This window comes from Bidens hawaiensis, unplaced genomic scaffold, assembly GCF_021521415.1.
Source record: "Bidens hawaiensis isolate Kalapana, Puna unplaced genomic scaffold, B.hawaiensis_p1.1 tig00002617_1, whole genome shotgun sequence".
Lineage (NCBI taxonomy): Eukaryota > Viridiplantae > Streptophyta > Magnoliopsida > Asterales > Asteraceae > Bidens > Bidens hawaiensis.
This window is the reverse complement of record NW_027491142.1, coordinates 2015269-2037623: the sequence shown is the minus strand read 5'-3', so window position 1 is coordinate 2037623 and position 22355 is coordinate 2015269. Positions and strand designations below refer to the sequence as shown.

Genomic DNA, 22355 nt, shown 5'->3' with positions numbered 1-22355 from the left:
GTTGCTTCAGTCTTTGCTTCTTAATGTTCTTTAATTCAGTGTTCCCTTCATACATCTCAAGGATTGCATCATACATTGCCTTAGCACTTTGATGATGTGCAACCTTTGTGAGGATTTCCCAAGACAGACCAAGTTTGAGCATAGCCAATGCCTTGTCATCAACCTTTCTCATTGTCTCTATAACGGCAGCAATAGCATTTGCATTAGCACCTTCTTCAACAGCAGCTTGTGGTCCATTCTTGATAGAATTCCACATATCCACATCATTATAACAAACAGCAGCCTCAAAAAGCACTTTCCACTTGGTAAAGTTCTCCTGACCACACAATCTAGGTATCTTATTAGTAGACACCTCTTGTTCCTCATATCCAGACATTTTCTTAAAATAAAAGTTAAGATCTTATCAAAAGTAGATTAAAAGAATCAGATCTGAGAATAAATTCTTAGATCTGAGGTGTCTGATTTGAATAGAACAAGATTCAACAATAAAAATCAAAGCTTTAAGTGAAATAAGGAAAAGAAAACACCTAAAACTTGTAGATCTGGAAGAAAAATGAAGAACAAAGCTTCTGACGTCACAAATCAATCGAACAGTGCTCTGCTTACGTCATTCTTCTTCAAAACTTAATCAGCAACAATCTTTCTAAAAATAGCAGCAACAAGCTCTGATACCACTTGTCAGGTCGTTTCGGATCGGATCTTAATCAATCATGTCATAACTCACACAAAATTAATCGTGTTGACAAGCGAGTTAATGACGGGTTACTATGTTTAGAAAGATGACCGTTTGTTAAAGGCGGAATCAATAACAAACATACGGTTGCAGTGAATATTCAAAAATACGAAGACACGCGAAGGATTCACTCAAAAGATTTCCATTTATATAACGTTAATCAAACAAAAGGATAATCGATTAGGGTTTAGGAGGAATCCTAGGACAGTCGCCACACACAAAATATTCTCTTAATTAATGTGTCGGTCTTATCCTCTCTGTCTCTCGTGTCTCTGGCGGCGTGCCCTAATTATTCTATTTATAGGCCTGCCAACCTAGGACAGCTGTCATTCCTTCTAGAAACCTTATCCGATAGTACATATTCAAATTACATATTCAAAAATTATACTAAGTGTAAAACAAGTCTTCCGGGTAGGCTTTTCATTAAACTTCAGTCTCCGAGTACGCATTGTACTCGGCCTTCCTTCAGACTTGGTAAACATAGAAGTGTACTCGGAATCAGTTTCCGGGTAGACTTTACTTAGAGAATATTTTACTAAGTAAAATATTCACCGAGTAGACTTCAATCTTCTTGGACTTATCAAACTTTGCTCGACAAATCCTTACGAGCAACCTTGTTCTTCTATGATCCTGTTCGGCTCATTTTCAGTTGAATAACTTATTGATAAGGCGTACTCGGGAGTACATACCTTGCTTGAGCAGAACCTTACTCGATATAACTTAGAGATATTCCATCAACTCATCAAGTATACTCGGACCATAATTATTAAAGAATACCTTGCCCGGTCTTCCAATTACTTGGCTTCTCAGACTTGGTTGACCAAACCTTACTCGGAAGAGTAAAATACTTGGTCTTGAAGAACAACCCTGCTTGACAAAGTGAACCTTACTCAGATATGCCAAATTAACGAACCTTACTCGGAAATCACTAAAAAGCATACCTTGCTCGGATATCCACTTAAGAAGATTATTTGAAGTAAACCGTGCCCGGAAGGCAAAATCTCGTACTCGGCTAAGTAAAAGCTTACTCGAAGGTCCAAGGTGTACCCGGGTTCAATACTTAGCAGTTTCTGAGAAGGTTGAGAAGATTCCAATCTTCAATATTCTTCATTTAGGTCAAATCTCCTCATTTAGGTCAAACTCTTGACCCAACACTCGATAGTAGTCCTTCATCAAGCTCTAGTCTATTTTAGGTACAAAGTTTGAACCTTTAGGCACAAAACGTCTTTTAGGCTAGACCTAGGGTTTACTCGACGAACCGGTCATAACCTTAAACTTGCTAGTTCCATTTTAGTCATCAAGTTTGCAACTTTATGAACTAACTAAACCCGATTCATTCTATGTTTAAGTTTCATGATCATTCGTTTGTAAAAACATAAGCTTTAAGGTCTAGAACATACCTTTATACGGTTTTTAGGTCACGACTAGATTTGATTATGAGCTTGGATCGTTTATCTAGCTTGAGTAAGGAAGATAAACCAAGGACCTATGCTCGTTTGATCTCGGATCTCGTTTCCTTCTCTTGCAGCCGAAAATAGAAAGTTTATGGAGGTGTAAGGAGAATAAGATGGATAAAGTGGATAAAAATGGAAAGATTTAGGGTTTAAGGGATATTTATACTCCCATAAGCCCATGGACCTAAGGCCCATCTTTCCCTTTTGGTCCATGTTTAATCCATCTAATTAACTTACTTATCTTACCATCCTTATTATTATTTAATTTACCATCTTAAGTAAACTTGATTATTATAAGGAATAATATAAAATATTATTATTTGAGATTTTTGGGATGTTACAAAGATGTGGTGAAGAAAGAAGTATTTAAACTCCTTGATGCCTGATTAATCTACCCAATCTTATATTCACCTTAGCTTAGTCCTGTTCAAGTAGTACCCAAGAATAGAGGAATGACAGTAGTAATGAACGAGAAGGACGAGCTAATATCAATGAGGACCATCACTGGCTGGCAAGTTTGCATTGACTACCGGAAGCTTAATGACGCCACAAGAAAATATTATTTTCCACTTTCTTTTATCAATCAAATGCTTGAATGTTTGTCTGGAAATATGTTCTATTGTTTTCTTGATGGATTCTTCTAATACTTTCATATTCCCATTGCTCCTGCAGATCATGAGAAAACCACCTTTACATGTCCTTATGGCAACTTTGCCTACCTAAGAATGCCATTTGGACTATGTAACGTTTCGGCCACCTTACAACGTTGCATGGTGGCCATCTTTCATGAAATGATCGACCACTCTTTGGAAGTTTTCATGGACGACTTCTCAGTATTTGGAGACTCCTTAGATCATTGTCTAAGAAACATAGATAGAGTGCTAGCTAGTTGTGAAGAAGTGAACTTAGTACTCAACTAGAAAAATGTCACTTTATGGTCAAAGAGGGCATTGTTCTCGGTCATAAGATATCCCAATAAGGACTAGAAGTTGATAGAGCAAAAATCAAAACTATATCCAAACTTCTGCCACCAACTTCAGTCAAAGCCATTAGAAGTTTTCTAGGTCACGCGGGATTCTATCGACGCTTAATAAAAGACTTTTCCAAAATTGCTAGACCTATGACCAAACTTCTGGAGAATGATGCACCATTCGTCTTCTCTGAAGAATCTGTTGAATTGTTCAACATATTAAAAGACAATCTAGTCAATGCGCCAATCATGACTACACCCGATTGGACCCTTAAATTCGAAATCATGTGCAATACAAGTGACTTTGCAACGTACTCGGACAACACAAAGAAAAGCATTTTTACCCAATTTACTATGCTAGTAAAACTCTTAATGATGCACAAGAAAATTACACCGCAATAGAAAAAGAGTTATTTGCCATAGTTTTTTCCTTTGAAAAATTTAGATCCAGCCTTGTTCTTTCCAAAACCATCATTTACACCGACCATGCCGCCATACAATACCTCTTCAACAAGCAAGATGCAAAACCCATACTTAACCGATGGATTCTACTACTCCAATTCGACATAGAAGTTAAGGACAAAAGGAGAGCAGAGAATGTAACTGCATACCATCTTTCCCGTTTAGAATGCCCAGCTTCAGAAGAAATTCACAAGGAAATTATCGATGATAATTTTCCATACGAAGTTCTCATGCATATCCAAGAATTCATTAAAGAAGAGGATGAAAGTCCTTGGTTTTTCGATTTCCTAAACTATCTAGCTTGTAGAGTCATAAGAAAAGGGCTAACTCATTAACAAAGGAAGAAATTATTGTCCGACCTTAAGTTCTATTTCTGGGAGACCCTTACTTGTTTTGGATAAGAGCCAATCATGTTGTTCGTAGGTGTGTATCAGGAAAGGAAACCTTAGATATTTTCAAACACTGCCATGAAGGACCAACTGGTGGACACCACAGTACCACCACCACGGTCAGAAAAGTGTTCAATGCAGGATTCTTTTGGCCCATCATATATAAATACACACATTCTTTGATCGAAGCATGCGATACTTGTTAAAGAGCCGAAAACATCTCAGCCAAAAATGAGATGGCTAAAAAAGGCATCCAAATTTGTGAGGTCTTTGATGTATGGGAAATATATTTCATGGGCTCAATTCCTAACTCATTTGGAAATAAATACATCCTAGTAGCAGTTGACTACGTGTCTAAATGGGTTGAAGCATAAGCTCGACCAACTAACGATGCTCGGGTTGTTGTACGATTTCTAAAAAAGTTATTTTCACGATTCGGTACTCCAAAAGCCTTAATTAGCGACAGAGGTGCTCACTTCTGCAACATCTAATGGACAAATTCCTCGCACGATATGGAGTTCACCACCATTTGGCAACACCATACCATCCGTAGACCAGTGGGCAAGTGGAAGTCTCGAATCGAGGAATTAAAAGGATCCTCAAAAGAACTATTGGGATAAATTGCAAAAATTGAGCAGAAAAATTAGATGATGCTTTGTGGGCCCTTAGGACGACCTACAAAACCCCCCATAGGAACAACACCTTCAAACTTGTTTATGGTAAAGCATGTCATCTACCCGTAGAACTAAAACACAAAGCTTAATGGGCTCTTAGAACAATGAACTTTGATCTAATGTCCGCCTATAAAAACCGAGAAGATCAGATTCACGAGCTAGAAGAACTAAGAGCACTGGCCTACGAAAATTCCTGGTCTTACAAAGAAAAGACTAAAAGTTTGCACGACGCCCATTGAAAAGGGAACAAGAAATTTTAAATTGGCGATCATGTACTGTTATATAACACATGTTTAGGCTTTTCCCATGAAACTTGAAATCTCGTTGGACAGGCCCATACATAGTTAAAAAAATTTTGATTGTGGGACAGTTGATATTTCAAATTTTGATGGCCACAAGTTCAAAGTTAATGGACATCGATTAAAACCATACATCATCGATGGACCATTCGAGGCTGTCTTGGAGGTAGTAATCCTCCACCAGAACCGATAAACATACTGGAAGTAGGGTCTGGCCAAGACCCTAATTAAACCAGGCCTTGTATATATATTCCCTTGTTTTTGTTATATATATATATATATATATATCAAAACACGGGGGCGTGTGCCACAAATTGCGGGTCGGAGTTTTCGCTGCAAAAATTTCAGTCAGTCTGACTCGTAACAGAAATGTCAGATTAAAGCACGGTGTCGTGTTCCCTGAAACATGGGGCCGTTTTTGGAAACTGTTTCGCTATAAATTGCATCTCTTGCCAATGAATTTCTCACCAAACCATACACCAATTCTCACCTCCAAGAAATCACAATGCCTACTGAGATGAGCAATGAGAATCCCATTCCTCGCCAACCGAGAAACGAAACCCGACATCCTTCCAAAACCGAGCTGCTACTCAAACTTCAAGAGCTCGTTAAGAAACTCACCGAAATAAATCTCCTCGCAGAGATGCGTCTAATTCAACTCACCGAGTCGGTGGAAAGTATGAAGATGGAATTACGAGACATCAACAAACAACTGTAGTTTCAAGTCCTATGTTTCACCTACTTTCCTCCACCCGGATCGTTTGATGCTGGAGACCCGTTCAATGAAATCTAGAGTCGTTTGTATCTTTTCATCTCTAATCAAGTGCAATAAGCACAAGTTTGGGACTTTCGGGCTTAACCCGACTTTATATTATGTTCTAGGATATTCGGGTTCATCCCGATTCCATGAATAGGACCTATTTATTAATGAAAATAATTTTAGTAAGTAAAGTGTGTTCAATTAACATCTTGAACATCGTTCTGGAAAAATTCTTGCTCTCGCGTTTTGCTAAAAATCAAGAATAAAATTTTCCAGTGGCTTGAAACACAGGTCGTGTATCAGTGTACACGGGGCCGTGTCACCCTAGAATCTTCAGCATGATACGCGCTGACACCATGCAATTCTCAGCATTAGAAACATTTATCCCTCAAAAGCACGGGGCCGTGTAACAAGTTACACGGGGTTGTGCCCGACGTCCAGTCCCTCTATATAATGCAAACACACTTCACTATTTCAATAATACCAAACCAAAAATATCCCAAATGGATAACAAAAGTACAGAATGGAAGCAGTGAAAAAGTTCAAGAATGGTGAAAATTCATCACATCTTGAACAAGAAATCACAAGGCTCCAAAGTGTGGTGAGGGACCTAGTCAAAAGCAACATTCAAGCAGAGGATCACTTGATCGAAATGACAAACAAAATCAAACAACTGAGGTTCGAGAACTTCCACATCATTGAGAGCGACAACAAGGATGTGGACTTCAAGCTCAACTTCCTTACCCGAGAAATCAGAAAGCCCAACAAACAGCTTTCCGAGCTCTTAGAAGCCAAGAGAGTCCCACCACACATTCAATACTTGTTTGGGGATGGTGGTTGTTAGTAGTTTCAAGTAGGATAAGCCTTGTTTTGCTTCCTTACACTTTGTTATCGATTAAGCTAGTTTTATGCTTTCGGTTCGTTTTGTTTTATTTTATTTTCGGTGTAATGTTTAAGAAGTTAATGAAATTCCTTAGGACTTTTATGTCTTAGAACTTAAATCTTCAGTAAAATCAGTTAAAAATGACCAAGCTCATTAAATAAACAAAAAAAATGACCTAACTGCCCAATGCAGCACGGGCCGTGCTTCTTGAAGCACGGGTCCGTGCCCCACTTAAAAGTACAATTAGGGATTTTTTATAAAATACCAAATTTCTCATAACTTAACTCTAAAAACACAAGCCACCTCCATTTGAAAACCAGCGACCAACCATCCTTTCTTTCAATCTTTACTTTAATTCTTCAAATTCAAGACAAAGGTATGTCAATTCAATGATTCTAGGGTTCTAATTTACCATTCTAAGTCAAAATCGGGTTAGATGTAAGCTTCGAACCCGAATATCATACATATTTCATTGTTGAATCGGGTCAAAACCCGAATAATAGGATGCTTAATTGTTATAATCTAGGGTTTTGATTTGTCAAAAGAGGTTTGAACCGATTAGGACATAGAATTGAAAGATTTTTTTGAAAGAAAATCATTCGGGTTCGGGTTTTGAACAATCCATATCGTATAAATCAAACTCGTATGATATTTCTTAAGAACCGGGCTGAAATGCAAGTTTGAATCGTGACACTTTCGAAATTCAGATTAAAAATACGGCTGTGTTTCTGCAAAACACGCCCCCATGGTCAAATGTAGGTCTACCTTGCTCAAAATTGTTCAAAATAGTCAAAGCTGTCAAAATCCCAAAAACATGGGGGGGTGCTTTGGCTTCTGTTCCATATTTTCAGTTAAACTTTATGATTATTTGCCTAATCTTGTTCTAAATTTCAGATGGCTGAGTATGAAGACGATGTCCACGTGTTCCTCATCTTTCCAGAACGCTTGAGACGGGATGAAACCACACGTCAGAGAATGATATATCTAGACAGAAGAGAATCAGAACCAAACTTTTACGCATGTACCGAAACTTTGCAACAAGTGAACCAACTTGGAAGGTATCAAAGGCTTGTGAAAGGCCCACGGGCACGTGTTTTTAACCAAAAGGGAAAATCGGTAACTGAACTTACCAAATATTTTTGGGCTTCATTCTTGATTAAGAAGAAGGATTTGGATATGTGGGACAACACTATATCCAGTTTAGGATCGGGGGAGAATGGTATACCACTTCGGTAACACAATTGGGGATTGACATGGGAATCTATACGCCGACAAAACCGACACTGCTTTATGGTATGAAGCAGGGACGAGTTTCTCGGACGAGGATGATCAAGATACTGGTGAAGCAGGAAACACCATATTAGAGGCATGGGAACAACTAAGCTATGGGAATGAACAATACACACCAAGTAGCACCAAATCACCGCTCTACGCGACCTGTTGATGTGTTACATTCAACGCTTGTTGAGCCACACAGTGACACAGCGTGGCTAGAACTAGGGGGTCATGGGTTTGAGGGATTTGTGGGCCTTTTACTGTATAAATAACGAGGTATCGTGCAACATTACTTACATGTTCTGTCGGTTGTTCAAAACAAATGGTAACACAAAAAGGCCCATTACCTCGATTTTTGGTGGTGCTTGGATTTATAAGCTTTACAAAGCCTATGGTGCCGACTAGAGAAGGAACACGAAGCCCGAGGCCGATACCACTTGATCTGGGCCTCTGTATCAGTATGAAAATGGTCCAACAAATTGAATGAGACCCACCATAGTGGAAGTTCCAGGATGCCTACAACCAAATTTGGGATTTAGAGGATCCTGCCAAGATGACCATTCAAGATATACATGAGAGGAGGACATGATGTAGAAACCCGTTACGGATCTAGCCGCTAATACGATACATTGATTATGTACAAGATCTAAACATTAAATTATTACTTTATTGATAAATATAGATGAATACATTATGGTGGATGGAAATAACTTATGGAGAGCATAATTTAGATCTAGATCTCTCTCTAAATATGTACACCTACAAATGAGCATGGATATGCCTATTTATAGGCCAAAGCACCAGTTCGTTAACTTATGTCTAATTCGTTATATCTTCATAAACGAATTAGACTCCATTTGTTATGATTCCATAACGAATGATGATAACTTAACGAACCAGCCTCCATTCGTTATATTACATAACGAATGGGATTATAAACTTAACGAACTAGCCTAGATTACTAACGAATGGACGCATTCGCTATACAATCCATAGCGAATGGCCATTTTACAATAAATAAACAATCTAGACTATGTATACATTATTCGAATGCTACGGACAACAATTTTGCACTAACAGACACCCCCTTTTCCGTAGCTATCGAATAATTTAATCTTGAATATTTTAACTGCAAATCACCAGTCACAAAACCGTGCACTAACAGACACCCCCTTGACTGATGATTTTCAGGCTTGTGCAAACAGACAATCTTTAAATCTTTTCAGCAAACCAACAACCTATAGCTTCTCATATCAGATCACCCCCTCATTGTTAGCAACTCTTGGAGATCATCCCGATCATCCATTGGCGTATGGTATGGTTCAATCTTTCAACAATCAGCAGCAAGTCATCAGCTATCCGTCAACACCGGTAAAGGAAAACATATCTTTACGTTTAACCTCATCACACATCTTCATGAAAAACCCGATCATTCAACATCTTTCACTTCGATTTTCTCTCTCTTGATAATGTGTATCCAAATATACTCTTTGAAGCTCTTCCACATCCCGTTCGCAAAGATGCACTAATGTTTGAGCATATGATTCAGAGTTCCAACCTCCATTAATAAACCCTAAATGATCAAATTCTTCAATCCAATGACAAGACTCGTATATTCTTCAGTAATCCGCCTTTTACTCGTAGCCAACATAGTCAGGATCAAAGTCCCTTAGAAAGAAGTAAACGGACAGACACTCGTATCCCACATAGTCAGGTTTCCATCTTGAACAAATCATTCACCAATCGAAGAACAATTGCAGTCTTGAACTTAGTCAAACATAGCTTTGTAAGCATGAAAATTACCACCCGAATTGCAGTAATTTTTCAAGAAACCTTGCAAACGTAGGAAGATACAATCCAAATAATCTCAAATAAAAGTTTTATCTCCCCCTTTTCTTGACAAATTCGGTAAGGTCTTAGATAATCTTCAAGGTTCATAAACAAACACACTCCTCCTTAAATTACACGAGATCTCCCCTCGACCAGTCGAAACGCATAAACAATCACCCGGAAAATATATTACCAAAATTTTTCCCGCCATTTTACTTTTTTTTTTTACGAATTGCCTCTCTAATTCGTTATAAATAATCATCCCATTCGTTAACTTAGTTCGTGCTCTTCAACTCGTTAACTTAATCACCATTCGTTATACACTTAACGAATCAACTTAATTCGTTATAAATTACCAACTCCAATTCTTTATAACAGTTACACGAATGGCCTCCCATTCGTTAAGATTTCACTTCGTTATAATAGTTAACGAATCACCTTAATTAGTTACCAATACCTTAACGAATCACCTTCACGAAATAACTTAACGAATTTCCTTAATTCGTTACCTTTAACTTAACGAATTAACTTAATGAATCTTCTTGATTCGTTACATTTAACTTAACGAATCAGCTTCACGAATTACCTTAATTCGTTATGTTTACCTTAACGAATTGCTACAGTAGATTCGTTAGACTCCTTAACGAATTAGCTACAGTAACAACGAATCAGGTTGTTGGATCTGTAACTGCTCGCCGGAAAAACGAATTTCGCCGGAAAAAGTGGTTATCTTACCGGAAAAACTCAGATCTGGCCGGAAACTGCATTTTCAAGCTGTATCCATGGCAGATCCATCATAAACACATAATTAACCATGAAAATCTACCCGAACACTCGGTTTTTCACCACGATTCCGAATCCATCGTCCAAATAACTTAACGATTACTTATTCATCACCAAATAACTCAACCCAAAACCATGATCTTTCATGGCAAAACCTTCAATACACCATAATTAACCACCAAAATCCACAGAAACATGCGGATTTCAATAATAAACACAAATCCATCATCCAATTAACTTAACAATCACTAAATCATCATAAACCGAATCAAAAGTTAACATGCTCTTCCATGGTGAATCACTCAATACACCATAACTTAACACCAAATTACACAGGAAGTTCCCTCTTCCATCCATAAACACGAATTCACACTCAAATCCACCAATAACACACTAATTTACTCCAGATCTGACCAAAACCTGAAGAACACGAAAAATACGAAAAACTCAGATTCATACCTTAATCGAAGTATCGAGAGCAGCTCCTGCTCTGATACCACTATAGAAACCCGTTAAGGATCTAGCCGCCATGATACATCGATTATACAATACGAATCTAAGATACATTAAATATATAGTTTATTGATAAATATGGAGAGAATACATTATGGTGGATAAATACATAACTTAGAGAGAATATAACTTAGATCTAGGACCTCACACCTCTCATATGTGTGATCTCACATAATTATGAATGGGAGCATCCTATATATAGGTTGCACACTCACATTCGTTAACATAAGCCTAATTCGCTATGTTTAGGCTAATCACTTAACGAACCAGTTCTCATTCGTTATGCTACCATAACGAATGAGCATATACCTTAACGAACTAGCCTAGCATATAACGAATGGACCTCATTCGCTATACAAACCATAGCGAATGGGCCATTTACAATAAATAAACAATCTAGACTATGTATAACTTATTCGAATGCTACGGACAACCATTTCGTGCACTAACAGACACCCCCTTTTCCGTAGCTATCGAATACTTTAATCTTGAATACTTTAACTGCAAATCACCAGTCACAAACCGTGCACTAACAGACACCCCCTTTTCCGTAGCTATCGAATACTTTAATCTTGAATACTTTAACTGCAAATCACCAGTCACAAACCGTGCTCTAACAGACACCCCCTTGACTGATGATTTTCGAGCTTGTGCAAACGGACAATCTTTAAATCTTTTCAGCAAACCAACAACCTGTAGCTTCTCATATCAGATCACCCCCTCATTGTGAGCAACTCTTGGAAATCATCCCGATCATCCATTGGCATATGATACGGTTCAATCTTTCAACAATCAGCAGCAAGTCATCAGCTATCCGTCAACACCGGTAAAAGAAAAACATATCTTTACGTTTAACCTCGTCACACATCTTCATGAACAACTCGATCATTCAACATCTTAACAATCACTAAATCATCATAAACCGAATCAAAAGTTAACATGCTCTTCCATGGTGAATCACTCAATACACCATAACTTAACACCAAATTACACAGGAAGTTCCCTCTTCCATCCATAAACACGAATTCACACTCAAATCCACCAATAACACACTAATTTACTCCAGATCTGACCAAAACCCGAAGAACACGAAAAATACGAAAAACTCATATTCATACCTTAATCGAAGTATCGAGAGCAGATCCTGCTCTGATACCACCGTAGAAACCCATTACGGATCTAGCCGCTAATACGATACATCGATTATGTACAAGATCTAAACGTTAAATTATTACTTTATTGATAAATATAGATGAATACATTATGGTGGATGGAAATAACTTATGGAGAGCATAATTTAGATCTAGATCTCTCTCTAAATATGTACACCTACAAATGAGCATGGATTTGCCTATTTATAGGGCAAAGCACCAGTTCGTTAACTTATGTCTAATTCGTTATATCTTCATAAACGAATTAGACTCCATTCGTTATGATTCCATAACGAATGATGATAACTTAACGAACCAGCCTCCATTCGTTATATTACATAACGAATGGGATTATAAACTTAACGAACTAGCCTTGATTACTAACGAATGGACGCATTCGCTATACAATCCATAGCGAATGGCCATTTTACAATAAATAAACAATCTAGACTATGTATACATTATTCGAATGCTACGGACAACAATTTCGTGCACTAACACATGATCACCACCCAGACAGGCCTGCCGCCCCACATACTCTTAGTAGGGCGACTCATCATCATCACGCGCCGACCCCAACTCGTCACATAATTGCCAGTACTCTTTTGAGGGGCTATATGGGCTCATTGACTGTTCTCAGACTCGCACCATTTCTTCATTTGACAGGTTATCAGGATAGATCGCTACATATAACGCACAGCGTGCCACAGAGTATGCAGAAACGATGCGGGATATTCATCATCTAAGTGAGCATCGGCATTGGGGACCCTTTGAACCAGAACATCCGGGCAACTGACGAGCAGTAGGTCTGGGTATGGACATAGGCATGGGTGGTAGTATTTGATGACATTATTATTATTATTATTATTATTATTATTATTATTATTATTATTATTATTATTATTATTATTATTATTATTATTATTATGGTTGTTTAAGACAGTTTTACTTTGGTTTGTTTGTTGTTTGATATGGTTGGTTGTACCTAGCCATTAGACTTGAGACTTATTTAGCCCGTGGGGCGGGGTTTGGATGATTCCACACCCAATTTTGTGTATTATTATGCTTTGGATGTTTGTTGGGTATGTGCGGTTTTTATTATTTAGGTACACTACAGGAAAACGAACGAAAAACAGGGGACGCTCTGTCGAAATTTCGTTAGCTCGTAGGGAAGTTCCTTTCCATTTACCTGCCACATTTCAATTTGAATCTTTTTATGAACTTTTTTATGAATCTTTTCACATTGAGGACAATGTGAGATTCAAGTGTGGGGAGGGGAATTATTTAACCAATTTCTTGCTCAATTAATTATAAAATTCTCTAAATAACAACAATTTTGTAGCAAACAAAGACTATTTTGTGACAAAACAAAAAAGAATATCCAAGAAATTTTTTTGCAAATAACCAACTAAAAATGTACTTTAACCAAAAGAAAGTGAAAAAGAAAAAGAAGTTTTTTTATAGTGAGAATAAATTTATGCAAAATATAACGTTTACACCCAATCCCTTCGTTACTATGAGATAAACCTCATGCCATATAAATATTTTTTTCGGAAGCATTGAGTGAGTCATGTGTTTCGTGTGATTTAGAACGTGTCTCAAGTATTCTTTTCAAGACCGCACGAAGCGTTGTATAAAGAAGAATGTAATATTATCACAACTCCCTCAAACCATTCTCCAAAGTGCAACACAACACCCAAAAAACTTACCACTTTATCCCTCTCACCGGTAAAATACAACATTGGTCGTTTACCAGCAGACCCTAAAGAACTGGAAATGCATTCCTTCGATTTCAATTTCATTTGCTGCATACATTTTGCAAAACCTAGGTTGCCTCCAAAACTAAGGGAGAGAATTTTTCTCTTTAGTAATGAGGTGAGGAAAAAGTGGCGTCAAGACGAACAAAGGCCACCATTTAGTGGAATTTCCAAAAGCGCAATGAAAAGAAGAGAAAAAAGATACGAACGATGCTCAGGGTGTAAAAACTGGTCCCACGAAGGAAGATGTAGAAAAAGTCAAGATCAGTCTCAATATGAATATACCGAACAAATAAGGCTGGGGGCTATTAGGCTCAAAGCCAAACGATCCATTAGAGTTGGGAGTAAAGTTCAGAACATGATTGAGGAAGAACTTATTCACATCCTCGACAAAACTGGTCTTGACGATATGACCTTAAAAGAGTCACTAGGTTTGTAAAAAAAAAAATCATCAGCAATAGGGAGAAAATAAGCTAACCATTGAAGAAATTTTAAAACTCCCGATAATCAGTAGAAGTTGTATTTACTATCCTCACCATCATTAAGCTTAACCCTTGAACCACCACAAAACGCCAAATTCCTACTCTCAAAAAACCAACCCTTATTACCTTATGATTTATGCAACCCTTCACAAAGGGGAGAATTGAACTTGTTACAAGCTTATTTTTCACATGTCACATTTTGTCTAAGAGTGATCACACACATACATCACATGTATGATCAAATATAAAGCCGAGTGTGAGTGAACATTCTGAGAATATGACGTTTTGCATAAACAGAAGCTCATAAAAACAAATCAACTTTTTATATATCACTACATATATTCCTAGGGTTTAAGGTTGGTTATTTTGTTCCCATTTTCTCGAAATTATTTTGGGGATGTTTAAGCTATGGTCCTAATTTGCTATTTATAGAGATTATTTATAAGTAGCTTGCTTGAGGACAAGCTAGGTTCAAGTATGGGGATATTTGATGTATATAGAATTATACATCTTTTAGCATAAAAAAATCTCTAAAAAACTGTAACTTCTATCAAATAATATAATCCAAATAACTACTTATCATGTTAAAATGTATTTTCAGGTGAATCCAAGCCTCAAAAGAAGAAATGAATTTAAAGGAAAAGAAAAATCAAAGATAATCCAAGAAAACGGGAAAACACACCCCCATGCTTCATGGAACACGCCCCATGCTTTCCTATGCAAGTAAAGACAAAAATCTGCAAGAAAAAGAGAAAATGTTGGACAGCCGGACACGGAGCCGTGCTTCAGAGAACATGGGGCCGTGGTCACCTTTCAAAAAAGATAAAAGAAAATATAACATACACCCAAAAACGCGAGGTCTTGCATCATGAAGCACGCCCCCATGGTGAGTCAGCATGTATGATCTGACAGAGCATTTGCGAGTGCACGGCTTAACACGGGGGCGTGCCTCATGGAGCACAAGGTCGTGCCTGGTCTCCTAGACAGTCTATAAATAGTGGAACATGTTGCATCCATTTGGAGTGCTTCAAAAAGAATTCTATATGGGTTTCACTTATAAAAACACCCACATTACACTCATATTGAAGATCTTGTGGAGAGTTTGAAGGCTTGGAGGTCATCATCATCATCATCATCATAACCATCATTATCCATCACCATTCAAGAATGAAGATTCATCCATATTTTGGTTAGATTGCTCTAGTTCAATCATGTGTTTGTCATCTTCATCTCTTTTTATGTTCATAACCATGCTCATTATGAGCTAAAACTCCAATAACCATCTAATTTCTATGAAAAAGGTTTGTTTTACTTGATGATTATATTAAATATGTGATTTAGATTTAGTAAAATACATGGTTATTTTGCAGTTATTCTTTGATAAAAAAATGTTTTATCACTTTAACTCAACACATCAAGGTTAATGATTAACAATAATTCATGAATCACTCATGTTTTTGAGACTAGAAATGGTAAAAAGAATATCTTGATAACTTATCTAAGATAAAACGTGGATCCTTATATTGTACTTAGAAATGATGAGATATAAGCTATGACATATTTCTCTAGTTTTGGTAATTCTGAAATAACATTGTTAACACGATTGCTTAAGTTATCATACTAGTTAAAGAAATCATATGTTAAAGGAATGTGTAATTATAACCTACTTAAATCAACCGAGGGGAGGTTGTGTGACTAAACTATAACCACCCGAAGTTGTTAGAATTGGTATTTGAGAAATCGAAGTCAATCTTAATCTTTATACTTTACTAAAACTACTTGCTTACTTAAATTGACATTCTCGTGGAAGACATGAAGTTAAACATGCTACTTTATTTTATATTATAGGATATGTTCACTTAAAAATGAGGGACTATTCTATCATACACTATTAAAGCAAGTTTATCACATATTTTCTTTTTAATCATCAAGGAAGAATGAATGGTAATCTTCACATAATTAATTTACCCATTTAGAATTTCTCTTTTTGTTCACCTAGATTTTATATATATATATATATATATATATATATATATATATATATAGGTATTGGATCATTTCAGAAGTTTTTTTACAGCGAGAAGTAAAGGTGTAACTCCATTAATCCCTAATTTCACTCCATTTCTTATGTGTAGGTGTGTTGTATAGGTGCGCATGTACGTGTGTAGGTACGTATGTTTGTATATGTATATGTATATGTATGTTTGTATGTGTGTAGTACGTAGGTTTCAATGTGGCTCGGTACATTTGTATGTGTATAGGTAGGTTTGAATGTGTATTAAGACATAAATACAACCAACCTACATACATGTATGTAACATCATAAGAAAGAGAGTGAAAAATTAGGGATTAATGGAGTTACACATTCACTTCTCGCACTTTTCGCTGTAATATCACTTCTCGCAAGATCCATCCCCTATATATATATATATATATATATATCTTATTCTAAAATGTTTAAAAATCACCCCAAAAATTATTATCTTCTCTAATTAAATTAAAATGAAGATTTATTATTAGAAATATTTGTGTCCACGGATCAATACTTGGTTCTTACCAATACTATTTTACATATACGATAGGTACACTTGCCTATTTTGTGTGTGTTTAGTCTTAGTAGAAATCACTTTTATAAATTTAAAACACGATCTTGTGCGGAAACTAAATTCCATAAATTATCCAACTTTTAAACACACCGGACACACAACATCATGCCACATAAGAATATTATCATGTGTACCCATCTCCTTATAAGGAGCTCACAAGTTTTATAATCTATCAATGTGGAACAAGTTCTCTTTTTCTTTTTATATCCATGTGGGATAACTCCACTTTCTTCCTACACCAACATGATAAGGTTTTTTTTTCCCTCAACGTGGGATTCTTCCAATTTCTTATTCTCCATTACTCTTTTTGAGAATATTTTTGGTCCTTTATCTTTCACATGTTATCACACATAAACTGAAATTTTTCGGGATGTTACAATTCCTCTTTGCTAAATTCAGAAATTTTTCAAAATTAACAGTTTAACACAATGTAGAAATTTATTACGATATTAGATGGTAATACTCTGATAATTACCTTATTACAATAACATAATATCTCAATCACACAACTACAAGTTTTCCCAGATGGTTCGCCTCATTTCAATCATATTTCGGCGTAGTCCATGGGAGCATAAGCTTCAAATAGGTTAGCTAGCAGTCCTTTTTTTCTCATTGGGTTCATTCCCATGTCTTTGCATAGTAGATCATTATACCAAATCTCTATACCACCAAAGAAGGATCGAGAATGGAATTCTCCAAATGACTGCTTGATACATTCATCCCAGCGGACGATGTCTTTCTGCATCTCTTTAACACTTGGTAACTTAACTGCACCTTCAAGAAGCACCGCCACCCAACGACACCTCATTTCAGAGGTGTAAAGGCTTGAAAGACCATCAGAAAATCCGACCACAGCAAGTTGCGGTATCCGGGGATGAATGGATTCCCTATCGATAATATGAAATTTAGTAAATATTCTCGGTATTTTTATTGGCGAAATGTTTGTGATTCAAATATACGCACGAGTTTCATTGAATCCCGTAGCAAAAATAACTACGTCCGCTTCTATGTGTGTGTTGTCGTCACCGATTAAAATACCTTTCTCATAAAACTCAAAACTTGGAGATTTCTTCAACTTGATGCTTCCCTGGTCGAGCGCATCAAAGAAGTTATCGGGATCTAGCATATACAAAACCAATCCTGAGGAGAAGTCGTTTAGGAGGCTATGTTGTGGCACCATGTCGTACTTGGAGAGTGGAAGTGTCATTTTGGCATGGCTTTCGACAAGTGTCCATATTCCCCAACGCTATTAAATACATATATAATAGGTTAGAATCCCATATATGACGTGGGTTGAATATATCATAAAATGTGGAATGTTGTTTATAAAAATAAACAAAATTGTAAAATATACTTATGTATATACAATATTTCCTGGTTTTAAGGTGTGTTATACACTTGTTGAATAGATGATACTATAAAAAGCAACAAAAACATGAATATCTAAATATTTCTTTGTATGAAAAATTACCTTTGATTGTTTGTTTAATTGTTGTAAGTAAAGAAACAATTTAAAAACTAACATTATCACAGTTTTATTTTGATACGTCATGCTGAACGTACCCTCTTTTCTACTTGTCATACCCTTCATCTAGACTTTCAATTCATTTAATAATTTTATTTGACATATTACTCCCCTCTAACATGTTTTAAATTTTATAATACAAAATTTGTGCAATTTATTACGTAAATACACTATTTATTTATTTATTTATTTTATTAACAAACATTAAGAAATTTGTTTTAAAAAATACAAACTATCTTCAAAAACTATTATAAAAACACTCTAAACATTGAAAACAATTATAGAAAAAACAAATGTATTAAAAAATTATAAAAAATGTTTAATTTAATTAAGAAAAAAAAATTTCGTTATTTAAAACAAAAATGAAAAAAAATGTTTTAAAACTATAAAAAAAATAGTAAAAAATATTCTTAAAAAATGTGTCTAAAGGAAATAATAATAAAAGATAAAAAAATGACAAAAAATCAAAAAGGTTTGAATTAGATAAATGTGAAATTTGAATGAGGATGTATATTTAATAAAAATGTAATAAAGAGGGTACGTTTAGCAGCACCAGATTTTGATATGCTTTATTTGTATATATTTAAATACTGATAAAATAATTATAGCCGAATGTTAACAAAAGTATGAAAAACTGAAAATATAATACAATGACAAATATTTAATCTAAATCTATTGGTTAATTTAGTGTGGTTTTTCAAATATGTTATTAAGACCACGCATAGTGGTAGATTTGTAGATGACGTTTTTGCCCACAACTCACCCATATACCCCCCCCCCCCAAGTTGTGAGTGATATTTTGGCGTTCAAGGTTGTGTACACAATGTTGTAACATAAATTGAGAGAGACGGGGTGTTGTTGGTGTGGGGGGGGGGGGGGGAACATTAATTGTTACATAAGAGTTGTGAACTTTTTATTAACGCATCACTTTTTACAAAACCTTGCAATGATGATTGGGATGCTACTTGTCGTACAACGCCCCTACATGAGGAATTTTAACTACGCATGATCTAAAAAAATTCGAATTCTAGGATACCATAAATAATTGAAAAGGCTAAGAATAAAGTATACAATGAATAATGATAAGTAAAAAAACTGTTCCCTAAAGCTAAGGCTAAACGTAGTGGGCGCAATTGAGGGAGAAAATGGGGCGATTTGGGGGGGGGGGGGGGACACCGCCCCCGGGTGATATTGGGGCGATAAGGGGCGGGGGCGAGAGGCTCTCGTCGCCGGAAGGAGGAAAAATATTATTATTTTAATAATAATACCGTTGGCAACGGTCAAAAATAAAAAAAAACTAATTAAAACAATATATATATATATATAAACATATACCTTCTTCTCCATTTCATACACAATTCATGCTCAAATTCTTCAAAAAAAACTAGTTAAATGAATCCTAGAAACAACCCGAACCAACTGAACCACCCATTCCCTCCTTTCGAAACCCATGTCGTGGAACTCATCGTTACCATGAGAGAAATCATCAAAAAACACAAAAAGATTGCCGAGGAACTCAACACTACCATGAGAGAAACCAACAAACAACACGAAAAGATTGCCGCTATGTTGAAATTGCGGGAAATGAGTAAAGAATATGAATCCCTCAAAGCGGGCGGGTTACACAAAGAGGCCACATTATTGGAACGACGACGCATTGAAAAATGCGTGAATATTATGGATATTACTTTTTTGTTAGTTATGTATTTTTTTTTATTTTTAGTTATGTATTTTTTTTAGTTTTTTTTCTGTATTTCTTTTTAATTTTAATACATTTTTATTTAATTATATGTTTAGTTTAATTATACAAAGAAAATAATAAAAAAATATTGTGGACCCAGTTTGTACCCCTACACCATTACACCCTAAAAACAAATTCTCACCCCTTACTGACTGGGCGACACGTGTCGCAATTTGCCCCAATTTGTAGCTCATCCACCACGCATAGCCTAATTACTTATTTAATATGATACAGAGAAGGTTTAGATCATCTGAATGTTCATTGATGTGAACACAATTTGCATATTCACAAATAACTTACTACTGGTGAGAGTAATGTTGCTAGAAGACTAAGCAGAAAGCTTTCGCCTGGCTTATGAACGGAAAGCACTGTGGTTCGACTGAACATCATATTCACCAAGGGGATTCCCAAGGGAAACCACTCTGATAGCTTCCAATGATCGCGTTTGTACACTACCGTACATGGATGTTCTGGCCCTACCAAACAACATGCACTGGGAAAGTTAAGGATGGCTAGTAACTAACTGCATCATTAGAATGTGGCGATAACTAACCGTTGATTGTTGAGCACTCCCTTGCAATGTCATGACCTGTTTTCCCAAACCCCACAACAACCACCTTCTTTCCTTTCACAAACTCTTCAGCTTTGTCGTGATCCATGGCCGCATATTCCATGGAATGTATGGCCTGTCCTCGGAAAACTTCTGGGCCTTTTCCGGCTGGAAATTGAGGCATGTTTGGAGCATCTTTGAATCTTCCCACACACAAAATCACAAAGTCCACAGTGTAAACCTAGTTGTTCCAAACATCAATGACTTTCAAAGATTAATTTATCTATTTATCTTTATTGAGATACGTAATTTTGAAAGATTGATTAGCCACAGTTTTAAAAAGATTTACAAATGGAGTTCCGTTCTTAGAAAGGGTGACGTCGATCTCCAACCCTTTTTACCTTTTATTTTTTTTTTTTTTTTTTTTGAAAGGCTTTTACCTTTTAGTTAACTTCTATTTTAATTTACCTTACACGAGTAGAGGAAAGTACGATGCTAGGCGTGGAAGAGCTTTTTGTATGCTTTCAGAGAGAAAGCCTTCACAGCGGAGGAGAAAGCAAGATAGAAAGCTTCCTCCGAAGCTTTCTATCTGAGTAGTCACTACGGCCTACCCTATCGCTGAGTCTTTGGAAGCGGTTTCACTCCTTTATAGGTCGGAACTCTGGAACCTAAAGACTTTCTGATTTCAGTTTACATTAAATATTTTATTTATTTTTTTATCTCTAATACCATGTAATATTTGTTTTCTAAAAAATTTATATACATAATTTTATTTTGTTTTTATCTACGTTTTAATATAAATTTAAAATTATTTGTGATATAATTGTCCCACACTTGGACATTCAATTGACCATGCATGCACGCACGCATATATACCTGAGTGGTCGCAGTTTGAGTGTTGTCAACCGTAACTTTCCACTTGCCTTCCGGTGGAAATGCTTCTACGGTCCCATTCCAAAGCGACCACACATCCGATGATGGTCCATCGTAGGCGATCCCCTTGACACGGGAATGGAACTTGATGTGGGGCATGAGATTGAAATGGATGGCATACGATCGGATGTAATCTATCATCTCTTGTTGGGTGGGGAAGTCGTCGGTAACCGAAGCCGGCCAAGGGAAATCAGAAAACTGATACATGGCTTTAGGTATCTGTAGCCTGGTGGTTTTGATGGTTTTAGCCCATACTCCACCGATGTCGGATTTGAAGTCGAAGACAATGGGTTGAAGCCTTTAGAGAGACAGTATTTACAGGCAAGAACACCACTGTTTCCTGCCCCCACAATGGCTATCTGTTTCGTCTCCATATTGAAGGAATATTTGATCAAATCTTGCTTCTATTGATATGTTATTTCTTGGATTTTTATAGTGTTTTTTCATACTCAAAAGTTTTGTACTTTTATGTTATTTTTACTTTTCTTGATTTGAATAAAACGCACCCCTTCTGGATGCATGTAAAGTATCGGTCCTGATTTGCCATCGAAGTTTCAAACAAAGACAATTAAAGGATTTATTTTA

The 22355-nt window shown here is 36.3% G+C and overlaps 1 pseudogene; it reads right to left on the bottom strand.

The window, feature by feature from the left end:
- Positions 1-17565: 17565 nt before the first annotated feature.
- Positions 17566-22144, bottom strand: LOC143620573 (putative flavin-containing monooxygenase 1; annotated as a pseudogene).
- Positions 22145-22355: the final 211 nt, after the last annotated feature.